Source organism: Anabas testudineus, chromosome 3 (assembly GCF_900324465.2).
Source record: "Anabas testudineus chromosome 3, fAnaTes1.2, whole genome shotgun sequence".
Lineage (NCBI taxonomy): Eukaryota > Metazoa > Chordata > Actinopteri > Anabantiformes > Anabantidae > Anabas > Anabas testudineus.
Window position 1 is genome coordinate 9,225,426 of NC_046612.1, and position 15,941 is coordinate 9,241,366.

Below are 15,941 nucleotides of genomic sequence, written 5' to 3' on the forward strand. Positions count from 1 at the left end.
CTTCTGTTCAAACACTCCCCCATGCATATCATCATGACTAACACCAGCCACAACAGCAAATGACATTTCAGCCCTTTAACACCTTAAGTTTTAGCGACATGGGTGTAATTTGGCATTTTCTCCCCTTGCTCTCTTGGCTTGTGAGACAAAGCCTCTGAGAGAATGGAAAGAATGAGTTGGGCCCAAGGACACTGTGCCTTTCAGTCTGGCCAGCACTTAGCGAGGCAGTGGATCCACAAGGCCCAGAGGGCTCAGCCGAGACTTTTCTCACAATAAGGTGTCTGGGGAGGCGGGAGTGGCATAGCCAGGGTCGCTACAGCTCTGCTCTTTTCTCCACTCAGCTGGGCCCAGCGCACATAATACCATCACCACACCACAGCACACCAAGCCAGTGACAACGTGAGAAAACAACCGTCAAACAGTGCAGAGCAGATCAAGCGTGTCTCCTCACTTATCTGAGTGCAAAAAGCACACATACTCGCACACAAGGTGCACACAAACTAAAACAGTTCTCTCTCAACTTATAGTACAGTTTTATACAGCAATCCCTGGATCAGAAATTAAGAGGACGGATAAAAACAACAAGTTTAATGCAGAAGCAAAGAATTAGGACATTGCTCTTTTTCCTGCATGTGTGTTTACTTCACTGGCACCTGCACTTTCTGTTTTTTTTTTTTGTTTTTTTAATCTTCAAACCTTCAGCTGTTTTGCAAAAACAGTTAAGTAGCAGAAGAGAAAATGAAATAGATTAGGCCCTGCTCAGTTTCTATCTTTATCTTTGGTTATATTCCATAACCCTTGTTCTTTCGCTCTCTGTGTGCTTGTGTTTCCTCAGCTGTGCCTGCTGTCTGCAGTCCCATTGTGGTCAGGAACAACTGAACTTAGCCTATGGAAGCAAAAGTGTGGTTTGGAGAGCAAATGACCAAACTCAGGAAAAAGTGACTGAGCCGCATTGTATTTGCTCGTCTCTGAACACAAAAAAACAAGAATGTCTTTAAATTAAGGTTAGGCCACAATTCAAGGGCAGGCTTTTCGGCAAAGGAGAAACGGGGAGGATAGACATCACTAAGTTGGCCCGGGCCAGTCTGAGCAGCACGGCAGCCCTTTCGAAGAATGAGCCTCTGCCAAAAGCTGCCTCTGCCTAACCAAGTCTCTCACCATCTGCAACAAATGTGCTCTATTAAAGCAGTACCATATGGACAACAAGCTAGCTATTAACGCGGCTTCAGCACATCCCCTTAACCTAGCCCAGATTTCAAACTTCCAGTCAAATTGACTGCTGATTTAATGCACCGCCAGCAGCCATGTGGGTCTTGGCACGAGGCGGCTCTCTCAGCCTTCAGTCATTAACAGGCTCACATAGTGTGCAGTGCTCACCAAGACACAGAAGTTAGCTCCACAGATTCCAACACTAACTACATGCCAGTTTACTTGGTATTTCTCTTAAACAAACCCAGATGAGAAAAAGTAGCAATATCCAAAGATGAGGATACAAAGAGCGAGACTCCTGCACTAATCCAGGAACTCCAACCTTCTTTAGAAAGTGAAACAGGGCTCAAAACACCCTACTGTACTGAGTGGAAACAAGCTTATGAAGTAGATCTACCCACGGAGCTGCTGCAGTGACAGTCTAACTGGTGGCTTATGTCTCAGTTCTTCCACAGTGATGGAGAGTTCATTTGCTCCCTCTGCATGGATCCAAAATGGAAGTGATTAGCCCTGCAGGGTGTGTATCGGGGGGGGGCACTTTAATCCCTGTGGGCCGGGCGGCCATGTTGACGCCTCTCCCTTTCTGAGTCATGGGGGGACCCACCCACCGCTCACAAAGCCGTGTTCTTTTCTCCTCGACTATGACGCCACGGCTAAGAGCCCTCTGCTCTACAGCCCAGAGACGCACACACACACACAAACACACACACACACCAAATCAATTACAGTTCTGTGATTTTAACCCAACTCCAAAGTTCAGTAAATTTTGTTTGTTTATTTTTTTGACCTGTCATGACTGCTGGGATACTGTACAATTAGAGTGAAAACACATTTCTTCTCTCCTCAGCCTTCATGTCTACAGTGCTGAGTAGTTTTTGAAAAATCTGAATACGTGATTCATAATTTTATATATAATTGATTTCTTATCTTACTTTCTGATTTTCTTGTCATTAATAATTTTTTTTCTCCATGATAATAGTATATGCATCTATCATCCCTTGCTATTAAGGTTTTTCTTTAAATAACGTATTTATAAAAAGATTTATTATTATTATCAGTAGTAGTAGTATTAGTATAAGTACTAGTAGTAGTACTAGTAGTAGTGTTATGCAAAAATGTTAGATAACATACTTTATTACACATTTACATCTACAACAGCTTGTAGTGTTTTTCTTTTAAAAATGCTTTTGCATATAAAAGGCTGTTATTACATCAAAGTTTTTAACCCTTATACCTGAACAAATTATTGTTCGACGTCTCCTCCAGTAGTGTTCCTATGTAAATTGAAGTGATAAGCTAAAGACTGCCTGATGACAGGCTAATTAAATAAGCCTTCAGTGCTCTCAGTGGAGCAGTGGGATGTGTGAAAAGGTTCGGTAGAAGGGAGATCCAGGCAAGAAAAAAAAAAAAGCTGTCCAAGCAATCCCAACATCCCAACAGGCAGCATTACGCCAAGTCAACACCCAGTCACATGAAATATGGTGATACCTGGCCCAGCACATGTGTCCACACACACACTGACATATATGCAAATACACCTACAGTGTCACACACACATAGATACACCTTATGTTACCTTTACTAATGGCACTGGTGTCCCATTGACCCCATCCCCTAACATACACTTGCACGCACACACGCACAAACACACACACATATTTCAGTCAAAGCTGCCAGATGAGTAGTGAATTAATTTGTGTGAGCCACTCCAACATTAGGAAGGTGTGTTGAAAGGTGTCTGCTCATGTTTCAAATTAAACGCGCTGCTGGTCAGCATTAGCACCTCGCCACCCGCCGGCAACTGACACTTAGGGGGCTGGGGGGATGGGGAGAAAGGAGGGGAGCCCATCCGCCGTTCACACTGGAATAATTAGAACATGTCAGGAAGAATTAATTTCCTCATTTTTCAAAAGGATACACAGAAATTACCATGTTATTATATGACAGGGTCCCTGGGAGGATTGGATTAAATTTGATTTCTTGTGCAGCCCACACAACAAATTAAAGTCATAAATAAGATGGAAAGAAGCGGGGCACAGAGCATATGTTTATGGCAATGAGTGAAGCCAAGGGACCAGAAACAACTATCTTCATTTCATTTTATTTAAATCAGGCCGACACCGTGTGTCTGAATGACAGCAGTTGCTAATGAGTCAAGATTAGAGGCTTCTTCATACTAATGCAGAGATCCAACAACTTCTACTAAAAAGCTATGGAACAAACAGTACTGTGTTTGTACTACTAGAGGAGCCTCCTCTGCACAGAATGACCAGTTTTTAACTGAAATACCAGAACAAAACATTCTGGACATATTTAATTTATTTTTTACTCACTAATTTCTGACTCATATACTCAGCTTTCCTTTTAAATATCACACATGCCACAGGCGGAAAGTAATGCTCATCAACCAGTATGAAACAGAGTAACGACATCCAACCCTGACCAACTCAATCACACCCCATCCACTTTGGAGTTTACACAAAGTTTATAATCGAATTTGCTACGAGTGTCATATATACCTAGTTTAGAAACAACATCATCTGCAAACTGGCCGAATATAAAATGTAAAAATGATTTTGTACCTGTATTAAAAACTGATCATTATTTCTATAGTACACTTCAGTGCAACTAAGAAAAAAGAAGTAATTGAGCATCTCAATAAAGAAAGAAGTGATAATTAAATTTAACCTTCTATTAAATGAGATATATCAAAATTTTAAAAACCTGTGTCAACACAATACTGTAAATCAGCGATGCTGTAGAGCTCAGATTGGACTTGTTGGCTTACCATTAGACCTAATACTGGTTTGCCTCAGAAGATTTTTTTTTTCCGTCTCTTTCAAAATGGGCCGTCATTAGGTCCTAGCACTCCCTTGGGCACCACAAACTTTAAATAATTTGCGAATCAATTAACTGGCTACTCTCAACGCAACAGGGATTTCACACTCCAGGGTCGTGGTGCATTATCAGTTGGAGACGATTCATGGTGTTTTGGGAGAAAAGTTCATGGTTGAAATCATTAATTCATTTTACCGGACTTTTAGTTATGCATTACTTTCCACAGCTGGGGTAACAAGAAGATTAATGGCATGTTCTCCGGCCCTGCGTTCTGCTGTATATAGCTGCTAGGTGAAACTCTGTCCTACAGTACAAGGGAACATACTTTGAGGAGCAGGACAGCAGCCATATTAGGTTTTTATTCTACTGAAAATGAAATAAACTCCATTAAACCTTCAAATAATAATAACGATAAACTGATGGGTTAGGTCATTTTTATGTGATTCAACATAGATCACACTTAATCAGCAGCTGTAAGGAGAGACAACAGCCCGCCCACACAAATTGCCAACAGTTAAAGTATATTTTAGTTTAAGCACTTCAGACTGAGGTTATCCATGAGTAATAGAGAGAGCAGCCTATTAATTGAATGCAGAGTTTAGGAAGATAGAATAAGTTCAGGTGGGTTTTCACATTCTTGCCAGGTAATGGCATGTGCAACAATTAGTTTTCCTAATTCGCCCTGGGATCCTCTGAAGTAATTGAGGCTGATGAAATTAAAATCTTTGTTAGGCAGTCTTTGTCGAGCAGTTTGTGTTCAACAACGTATTGACCATAATCACTGCAGGGTCAGTGGACTGAAGAGGCCCATTTGATAAATAATAGATGAGGAATAACCATTCAGAGGTTATTTAATTTCATTTTATGGTGAAGTGCTGTTTATTTAATTTCTGACAAAATGGCTCCCCCGCATCCTTCCCTTCAGTGGTGCAGCGACAGTGGGCTGTGAGGAAGTGTGACTGTGGCTTATTAAATAAATGGCACATACTAACAAAGTGTGTATATGGCCTATTCAGATGGTCTAGTGTATCCTCAGGTGTTTCCAAATGAGATTGCATGAGTGTAATTAATCTTGTTGTATAAGTGCTCCAGACAAACTAAATTACTTCCTGTCGTGTTTTTTTTAGATTAATTAAACCTGTAGGTCAATGAATGTAGATTTTGTATGAGAATGTCTCTGTAGGATGATATGGCAATGAAAGCTAGTACACTAGGGCTTCATGCAGTGTTTTTTCAAATAACTTTGGAACTTCATAGTTAGGTTAAAACATAAGTTTTATAATCCAACAGATAACATAATCATTAACACTTTAGTTTTGAGTCTTTAATATGAAAATATATGATGAAAACTTCATTAACTATGTGAGAAAGAGAACTTTTAAGCAGACCTGCAGGTGGCAGTAGTCACAGCTAGCAACAAGAACAAGTAGATTATTCAGTAATCTTTATTTTGATTCATATTGCATTATTTTGAAACAGGCATATGCCTTTCAGTAGAGATGTGGCTTTGTTCTTTGCTGTATGGTCATTACTATACCATAGATAGGCCCGTTTTACAGCTAAATGAATTCAGCCAAGCCCTTAAAGATACCTTAGGTAACTTTTTATTACTTGAAATATACTGCAAAACATATCTTAATGTGGAGAGGTTCTGCCCTAAGCTACAATCACTCCCAGAAATGCAGAGATATTTCTATATTTGCTTTTAAGGTAGTAAGATGTGAGGCTCGCCCTTCTAACCAATCAGAGAACTTTCTATTAATTCTGATTGGTTAATAAGTTTTGGAGCATTTGATTTGATTTGATTTGATTTTATTTCTGATTTTCTCATTTATTGGAATCTTAATAGCAATCACCTACCTGTCCTACATTTCAACAGCAAAGAAACTAGTCACTTCTTAAGTCTTAAACCTAAACACCTTTTCATTGAATAAATACATGGGATCTAATCTTGTATATATTTTAAATACGCTATTGATTTTATACAGTATTATCATAACACCTAACACTGCGTGTTACAAATAATCCAAAAGGATATTAAAAGAGATGCTGCAGCAGTTAATTGTATAATGTACATGTTGAGCTAGGTACAGTATATCTGACCTGCTCACACCTGTCGCAGACATATTGTTTTTAAAATTACAATAAATTGTACGTTTGCAAAAAAACTGTTAAATGCCAATTATGATTATCGATTGTTGGTAGTGTTGTATCTCTAAATCTAATGCATCACTGTCAACAATGTGTGCATTAAGGTATTTTACTGATGTGTCTACACAGTGTTTTGCCCAATATTGATTAATCAGATGTTCTTTATGTTTTGAAAAAACGTGGGGAGCATCATCTGACTGACGACCGATTGTCATAGTAAGACTGTTTTACGAGTTCAGTCATTCACAACAAACTCGTACGCAGCAGCAGAGGCGTCTCACTAGCAGACAGGTGCATGTTCATCTGTGCAGAATGCAGCGTGTGACGTGAGATGGCATGATTAAACAATGGTAAATGGCCTTGAACTTTGAATTCAGAGAGATATTTCGCAGCTGTTATTGAAGAGCTTCTCAACCACATTAATATGACTCCCATGATATCTCCTACTGACATTTGGAAGAAAAGAATAACATCAACTAAGTTTCTCACCTTTATTTGCTTAATATCCACAATAAATTTTTATTGGAAAACCTGCACCAGCAGCAGCTGAGCAAAGATTGTTAAAGTAATATTATATTGATGCAGAGAGGAATGCAGTTTTCTCTAGTCTGTTTTTTTAAAGCAAAATGCCACACTTCATGGAAACCGTCTTACTGTATTGCTCTGAAATTTTTCACTTAAAACATTTTTTAAGCTGATATTTTGATATAAGACCAGAGTTATACAAAGCGTGCTCTGTGACTGCGGCCTGAGTCTTTTACATCTTTTTTTTTTTTTTACATGTACTCAGATCTATGTGTTTGCATTGACGTGAAGGTACAGTAATGATCGAGTCCTGTTTATTGTATGAAAAACACTGCACATGTCAAGGCAAAAATTTGTTTACAAGTGAGCAACATGTTCAGTAATACATTTATAAGTTTAATTTCACTGGCACATACATTTTTATGTGACTTTCAGAACACGTCTGGCTAAAGGTTGTTTTTTTTTTTTTTTCTACTGTTAGAAAAGGTTTTTAATAACCATTAAGGTCTAATCTTTAAGAGGCCTTTCAGTAATTTCGTGCCTACATTGTGCACCTATCCAATTGTCCACCTCATTTGATGCAGGTGTTCAGTGTGGGTGAAAGACAGCAGGAGTGTATGAGACATGTGGCAAGACAGAAATAGCTGAAAAGGCAAATTGATACTTACAAAAACTGAAAGACTCAATCCCCAGCTTCCAGCGATCACTGGTTGGTTGATTTTGAATTCATGTAAATAACCTGAAATATAAGCAAAAATAAGACAGAAAATGACTTTTTACGTGTGTCCTTGTATGCAACATATTTTCATTGTTAGTAAAAGCTATTGTGTCAATAGTAAAAAAAAAATTAAAAAAAAACATCAGTGAATTTGGAACATGGTTATCAACAAGGGGTTAGATAACTATATTTACCCACATCAGAACAAACAGAGACAGAACAAGAGGAAGAGAATTGAGGCCATAGTGACTGTTGGCTGAGGGTCAGAGTCTCCACAGCTGAGCTAAAACAGCTTTGTTAGTGTCTGACCTCCAGTGCTCACAGCTCACACCAATGGAAATCCATCCAAGACAATGTTTAAAATCTACTTCTCTGTTACCTCATTAATCTGTCTTCCAGTTGGCAGATTCCACTAATAAGCAGCTTTCATATAAAGCAGTTGTTTTATTTAATTTTACTTTCTTTATTCAAGCACTGCCTGCTAATGATTTATTTGGGGGCCACGCTCTGCTAGTTTCAGCGTGCCTGTTGAACGGCTGCAACTTAAGAGCTTTGTTGGAAACACTCAAATAGGAAACTTCAGCACGTTGCAGAGAGTTTTAGGCGTCAAACTAAGTTTTGAAGTAATGGCAATAGAGATAACAATTTACTGATCAGACCGTCCAGCTTGAGGGAGGGAAATACTGTAAGCTCACTGATGTTCATTTTCTCACATTATCTTGTTTTTCACAATAAGCCAAGGTCTCATTACCAGCTGATTTACACAATTAGCCCGCCTCAGCACTGCCAATTAAACAAGGCCAAGGGTTTTTTAAGGTCATGCTTAACTGATCTGTCACTAATTTGCACTACAGCACTTCAGTCTCCTATTGCCGGGGCCAATAAGCCACCAACAACAAGACCAGATAAATGTACCAACTACCACTGCATTGTTGTTGGACCACAGCATGGAGTCTGTAGCGTGGGAGGCTGGAGGGCTAACAGAATGAGCCAGATAAAGGCAAGAGTTTCAGACGGGTCTGAATGTGGTATCCTTGAGGCTGGAGGTGACAATGGGGGAGTGGGGACCCAGGTGACCCCAGATGAATGAAAAGCTGTTACATGAATAGCACCTCTGAGTTTAAAGTCTATGTCTGCCTCTCAAATCGTGCTAAATACACACTATGTCGCTGCTCTGAACTATGCTCTAGCTGCAACCACCCACTCCTGTATTCACAGACACACACGATTAAGTTATATTAGCAGCTATTCAGTCTACACAACAATCCTTGCCTGCTGGATAAACCACATATTATATGGTTGGTAATTCAGTAAACCAGTCTTTGTCAACATCAGACTATAGGCTTAATTCCTGTTGTGTCTAAATAAATGAGCACTCTTATCATTACACAGAGTAGATATTAATAAACCTTTGAATTCATAATCTGATGTTAATTGAGAACAATGAGGTAAATAATAAATGGGGAATTGTATGTTTCCTTATTCATTGGTTATTTAAGTTAATTATTCGTCTGATGGGGAAAAAACAAAAGAATATATGATTGCAAATAATGAGCAACCCCAAATGATATTATAATGAAGCAAATGTAGAAATCCCTGTGGTGTAATAAGAGTCAGTGTCAACCAGCCTATTGTAGCTGCATGTAGCAGCTCTTTTCCTGCTGTGACTTAGACCTACAGACAGGAAATATAAAGCAGGCACTCCCCATTCCTAATTAGTGGACTGAGGACGTATTAAACACAATTCCAGTCAACCCCAATTTCATATTATTAGTTTCGCCACGTTTTCATAAATAAACTGAAAACCACCTAACCAGAATATTATCCTCTTTTTTTCATTTCTATTTTATTTTATTTATTTTTTATTTTTTGTTAGAGACAAAACCTGTTGGCAAGAGGAGATTAGTAAATTCGGTCCCATTAGGCCCCATATGACCGAGCCACAAACACTATTATTTCAGTTTAAATACTTTTACTAAACTGACATTACTACTGCTTTCACACATAAAAATCCAAATAGACTGATGCTGACATCAAAGGAGCAGGGACAGACAGTCACCTGTGGCATTTCTGTCAAAGAGTGGCCTTTTCTTTGGCTTTGGCTGGTCATAGCTGCCTCACACACACAAACACGTCCTCAACACAAAAGAAAGAGGTAAATGAAAATGTAAACATGCACACACACACACACGCTGCCATGAGAGATTTCATATGCACTGAAGCACAGTCGAAAATTATAACATCGTTTCCAGTGCTGAAATTTGTAAGGGAATATACACACACACACTCATACACTGGTCTTAGTCTTTTGGGCCCTAAATTAGGGAGCATTAGGGAGAAGCCATGTTGTTTGTGTTTGATGAACCTGCAGATGAAATTGGGGGAACCAGCTGAATAAAGTGTCCCTGATCCATACCGTTTTAAAATCGATCCAATCCAGCTCATGTGCCTTTATGTTACAGATCTAATATACTGTCTGCCTGCAAGAATTGCAATACAAGCTAAAGCCTCTTGTACAGTACACGAAGAACAGCAGCTTTACTACCGCAGCTCAGAAATGTCCCGTGTTCATGTATGGCTTGGGTTGAATTGGGCCTAATTCAGATTTAGTGTTTCATGTACTCTAGTTAACTCTTTATTGCATTCACCCTAGTATAAGTAGGAAATGTTTAAATTATATGTACAGGTGTATTGCGTATGTTAATGTGTCTACTACATACATGTGTGCACGTATGCACATATATGTATGTTGTACCTTGTTGTAGTTGTATGTGAATGTGCATTAGGCAAGCTAAAACTTGTACTTCAACTTCTGTTTGGAATTCATCCAGATCTGCAACATGTTAAAAAATATTCTCCCAATCCTCTATTCCAAATCCTCACTTTCTCCTGTGTCCAAACAAGCTAAAGTAGGAATTCTGCCGAGTTAGTTATTTTGACAATAGAGGTAATCTATGCCATCAGCAGCCTGCTCCCTACCTGGATGCGGTGTGGTTATCTCTGCAGAAGCAGCAGCCACACAGCCAGTCAGGCCCGGGGACTGCACGGGGGAGTTTGGGATGCAATGAGGTGGGGCTATAACAGTGGTCTCAGGGGAAATAGGAAAATGGGAAGAGGAGGAGGAGGTGGGGGTGGTGAGCGCGCAGGGCGAAGGGGCGAAGCGCAGAACATTCTGGCACAGAAATGTCTGATAGAGTAATTGAACACGTGTGATTGTCTGTTAAATATCCACTTCCTCAAAGTCAATCCTCTCTGCAGTCGCATCATCTGTGAAATATGAAACGACAGCTTCCATGCAGTGAGTAATATCCATAGCCGCAATATGAGAGAACATTGCTGGTCAGGAAGCAGCGAGAGTTCAGGTGGACGCTGGCACGGAACAGTTTACTCAGATAGTATTTGTGAAGTCATTGTTAGCTTTGAAATGTATTTATTTCCTAGTGGTGTAAAATGGGGACAGCAGTGGACATAGTAAATAAAGCGCCCAGTGCATTCAGTCTACTGTCGTTAAAAAGACAAGCTGAATCTCTACAAGAGAGCCACCATATCATTGAGTTATTTGGTGTTGGAAGCAGGTCAAACACATGCAAACAGCTGTTTCATGCTCGAGCACACTGTTAACTGTCACAACCTTACAGATATCTCTGTTCTTCCTTTTTCTCTTCACCCTCTTGTCTCTCTCAAACTCCGTTTTTCTTTCTCTGACATTAAACTACTGCAGTCGAGACACTCAAAAAAACGTCTAGCGTTAAAGTGTCAAGAAAAACTACCAGAGTGTCACTCCAATTAAAGATCTTTGTTGAGAGTAAAACTGTGACCCATATATTGGCAGAGCTGAAGTGCTATAGTGTTGGATAAAATCAGAAATACTCCACCCTCGAGAAGCTTATTCTACCCCGTTTGTTACAAGCAACAGTCTAATACCGATATGTTGCTGTGGCTGAACGAGGGTTTCATGTGCTGCTTGGCAAATACATTATCTGTCATTTCCTCTGCGTCAAATAACAAGAATAAAAGTCTATTTACTGAGCAACTGGGTTGAGGCAGGGTGAAGGGAGAGAAACGACCAGCAAATAGAATGTTTTCCTCCACAGTGGACGGCATTCAGTCCCCAGTGCTCCTAACAGGCGGGTGTGCAACCTATCAATTCTCTTTGATTCCCTCTCACATATTCTTCACTCCAAAGTGTAACTGTAAAGACAACACAGAATAGGCTTGTCTTTTTGCACACTGAGACCTCTTTTCTTAACTTCCAAAAGAAATACACACATATTTTATTTTCCCCTTTTCTCCTTCTCCTTTCTTTCTTTCTTTCTTCCTCTCTTTCTTTCTTATTCAGTGTGGGGTTTGTATATTTGTGTATGTTGGGGGCAGGGGTATGAAAACAAGTCTCTCGCTCTCTCCCAGGTAATGTGTTTATTTTCCTGGACCCATCTTCTAGTTTACTGTGTGGTGGCGTTTCTCCCCTCTTATCGCCTGGCCCTCGCGGGGCACTTTAGCCCCTCAAATCCTGTTCACCACATACTGGTTTTAGAATCTGTGAAATGAGTGCTAGAGAAGCGTGGCCACAATGTCTGCCTGTGTTGCTACTGGACTCAAATGGGCTTGGTGCTTTTTTGTCCAGGGAGATGCATAAATGGAAGTTTTTAACACCTCAAAGGAGGCTGGGCCTTTGTGGAGCCACACTAGAGAAGCCTGCCAGTCTCCCGAGGAGGCAGACACACTGAGTGCTGCAGGACAAAGAGCTAGAGGAGCAGAATCAGCAGGGGCATCACTCTGCTCTGGGCACCAGTCACACACACACACACACACACACACACACATGTACACCCACGTATATAGCTGCACTTACATACAGTACAGAGTGCACATACAAATACATCACGCACAAGCATCACAAAAGGTTGGAATGACATGTTTCAACAATCTCAAATACCTGTAAACACAATGTGTTTAAAAGAAGCAGATGTTAAATATAAAAGCGTCATATTATATTACAGGTAGAAAACGTTAACTTCACCGTTAGAGATTCAAAGAACCCACAACTGTAAGCGAAGAATAACATAAATACAAACACTGGTTCGTCTACGACGTACAGTGCTAACTGTAAATAGATTCATATGTGATTGTACAAACATGCTCAATAAAAATGACAAATACAACCAGCACAACAAACGCTGCCATTTCCTATTTATTGATTTAAGCTCCACTGTTTGAAAATAATTTCCTCATTTCCATCCCAATTTTCCTTATTGAAATTCTTTTTTTTTTTTCATTCCTGAGTACAACCCAACAGCTGGCATTTACAATCAGTCTTTATGCTGTTTAGATGTCTACAATAAGCATTTAGATGCAAATATCGCTGCCTTGTACAAAGGACTTGCAACTTCTGTCAGAAGCAACATAATCAACCTGCAATTGTCTCCTGGCTCCAAGTGGTTTCCAGTGACAAGGCCTAAGCCGTAAGCATCTGTATTCAAATGATTCCCCATTTCAGGCATGGTTTAGTGTGGATATTTTCCAACAGTACTGCACAGAAAATCAATCACATGGTGAATTAAACCAGAAAGGAAACAACTGATCCATAAATGATCAGGTTACAACAAGGCATTGGTGTCCACAAATTATTCTGTGTTTTCCTTATTCCAGGAGAAGCAGACATGTACAATTTTGATCGCGGCCTCTTCCTTCAATGACATGTATTGCCGTTGTAAGTTTCCATTTGCAAAAGCAGGCTTAAGTTGACAAATAATTATTTTACTGGCGACCTCAGCGTCGTGCAAACAGACAACTGTAACTCGGGACATGTGGGAAACCTTTGTATGTTACAAGTCTGAAATGGACTGTGGGGTTCTTAGGAGAAAATAAAGGGCTACATTGAATGTTCATTTCCATGTTGCAAAAATCACTTTTCATCTTCTATTCATATAATACTGCACTCTACATCATAACAGCGTTTCACTCTGCATGTTTCTCCTGCTAAAAACTGATATAGAGAATGAAGCCATTTTTCTTTTTTGCTGGAATACTAAACAAAATAAATGACTGGCAAAAAAGGGAGCAGGCGCACATGACAATTTAATTTACCTGAGAAAAAATGACTGAAATCCTGATTAAGATTTAAGGGTCATATACTGTAAATAACAAAAATCAGCCTATACTGCAGATTGTGTGGCCGAGGTGTAAATTTCATAGTGATGGGTCATATGCTTTGCTTCAGCTCCACTGGGCCCTGTACAGCCATTTTAACAATTAACATTATAACCTCTGTTTTTCTTTTTATTTACAGTTGCAGAGGTCATTTGTCTTTTTTGAAACCCACAATTAATGGCAGCGTTTGAAAATGCAAATTAGTCCATTTAGGGGGAGGGAAAATGATCAGTTTGAGAATATTTCTGCCTTCTTAATCTTCTAAAGAGGGAAATGATTTAAAAGGAGGACACAAATCTCCAGTGACATGGCAGGAACTGTAGGGCACTTTCCTCTCTGCCTCTCTCTCTTTCCCCATTCTTCCTTTCCCATCTCACTCATCTCTCCCTCCCACCCCCCATCCCCATTTCTCTCTCCTCCTAATTTACCTCTCCCCCTCCTTGTTGCCCTGTAAGAGTGGAAGGGCTGGGGGAAAGGGACAAGGAGCTAAGAGCAGGTCTATAGTTGGCTTGTCCCCTCAGAGGAAACAAATGTAGTGTTTGAGTCACTGATCACTAGTATAATCGAGTTTAACACTCCTTTTCTGGATTAAAAAAGAACCTTTGAAATGAAAGGTCAAATTACCTCCACAGTCAGGCAATAAATAAGTCAAACAAGGTAAGAGGTTCCTGCCAGCATATGTTAGTGGCAAATTTAATTAGTGGAAAAACAGGAGGCTCTCTATCAGACACTCTTCCATTCCATACTGCATTGAACAAAACCGGTGTTGGAGTCCCAAAAGGCAACAATTGCAAAGTAAAGGATTTAAAATCACCACAATCTTATGATTTAAAGTCAACATCCACAGAGCTTGCAACCATCTTGTGCCATCAGTACAAATATAAAGTCCCCAAAGTGAAAGAAATCTGTCTTTTAAATTATCATATTGCAAACACAGCCACAGCACATTTTTACATGATCAAATTACAAACACCGATTATGGAGGAAAAACAACTTCACTCTGCATAAAATTCTTGGCCTTTAGATTGAAAGCTTTTTAATGCATGATTTTCTCATTATGTAGGGCAAGACAACTTTATTTATATAGCAAGGAAAGTGAAAGTGCTACACAGAAAAATAAAATTAAAGCTATCCTATAGGCCCATTGTCCATTGATTGCACCGCAAGGAAAGGAAATGGGCATAAAGTAGGCTGCAGTCTGGACTGGAAGCACAGAAGGTGGTCAAGAAATGCACAGAACAAGGGAAAGAAAGAGGGCGACAACACTGCTCCACACTCAACTAACAATGTGGCCTTTGTGACATAATGCACTCAGCACAGCATATTGTGGAAAATAATCCAAGATTTACTGGTTTGCATGCCCAGTAATAACAACTGACATCACAATCTGTACCATATATGCCATGTTTCTGGGCACATTTTACATTTAGTGGAGAATGAGGGGGGTAAGAAAAACATCATCAAGCAGTTATTATATTCCCATCATGTCCTGGGAGCCCATTACAGCATGGCACAAGCAACGGTAAAACTGAGAAACTCATCAGACTGAGTCTACAGGCAGAGGGGGTTGGGGAGTATTAGTCTCACAGTACAAATCTTCTGCACGCTGTTAACTGCTGGAGAAAGGTATAGTTCAAATAAACACTTTGCACCTACTGATTATGTGTATTTAAATTCTAGTAGTCATTACGGTGTCTAGTTGGCTTCTGTTTGCTACAGCTAGTGATAAGTAAACACCTTAAGGCGTCTTTGCAGAAGTAGGAAAGCAGCAGAGGTGCATAGTCTTATAAGTAGCTGTCTAGACAATAGCAACATAGTGGTAGATCACATAAAATACAGTTAAATCATGTATGATCTTTTTTTTTTTACTTGCCCAGACATATGCTTCATATTATTCCACAAGTAAAACTGTCATTGGTCCAAGTAAAAGAGAGCGTGCCCTTTATGGCCACTACAACTCACCGCAAACTAATTTTTAAGTATATCTTCTATTACATATGAGTATACATTGTGAAGCTGAATATGCTTTGAACATGCCATTGGGACAAAATGAAAATATAAATAGACTGAATTGCGTGTTCATAGTTGAAATAAGTGCTGCAAGTTAAGTGCAGTATGATCAATGTAATAAAAGAAAAACACCTTTTTTCGGGGGGTTCTCTTTGGATGTAGTAGACATGAATTTCAATTGAATGAGTCAAGCAGATTTTTAAATAAAACTAGCAGACTGGTTCCCACAACCTTCATAAATGTGGATTAAAATGTATACTGAATAAAACATATAAATAAATGTGCTGAAATATGTGACTTCCATTCATGTAAAAAAATCTGCAGCTGGACCATTTCAATT

At 39.5% G+C, this 15,941-nt stretch overlaps 1 protein-coding gene across 4 annotated transcripts in view; it reads right to left on the reverse strand.

Moving 5' to 3' along the window:
- Positions 1-15,941, reverse strand: part of sox6 (SRY-box transcription factor 6) — a 129,597-nt gene that overhangs the window by 102,432 nt on the left and 11,224 nt on the right. For all 4 annotated transcript variants that reach the window (XM_026378349.1, XM_026378350.1, XM_026378351.1 and 1 more), the window contains exon 2: positions 7,392-7,462. The gene's annotated coding sequence lies outside the window, so the exon portion shown is untranslated. The remainder of the gene's footprint in view (positions 1-7,391; positions 7,463-15,941) is intronic.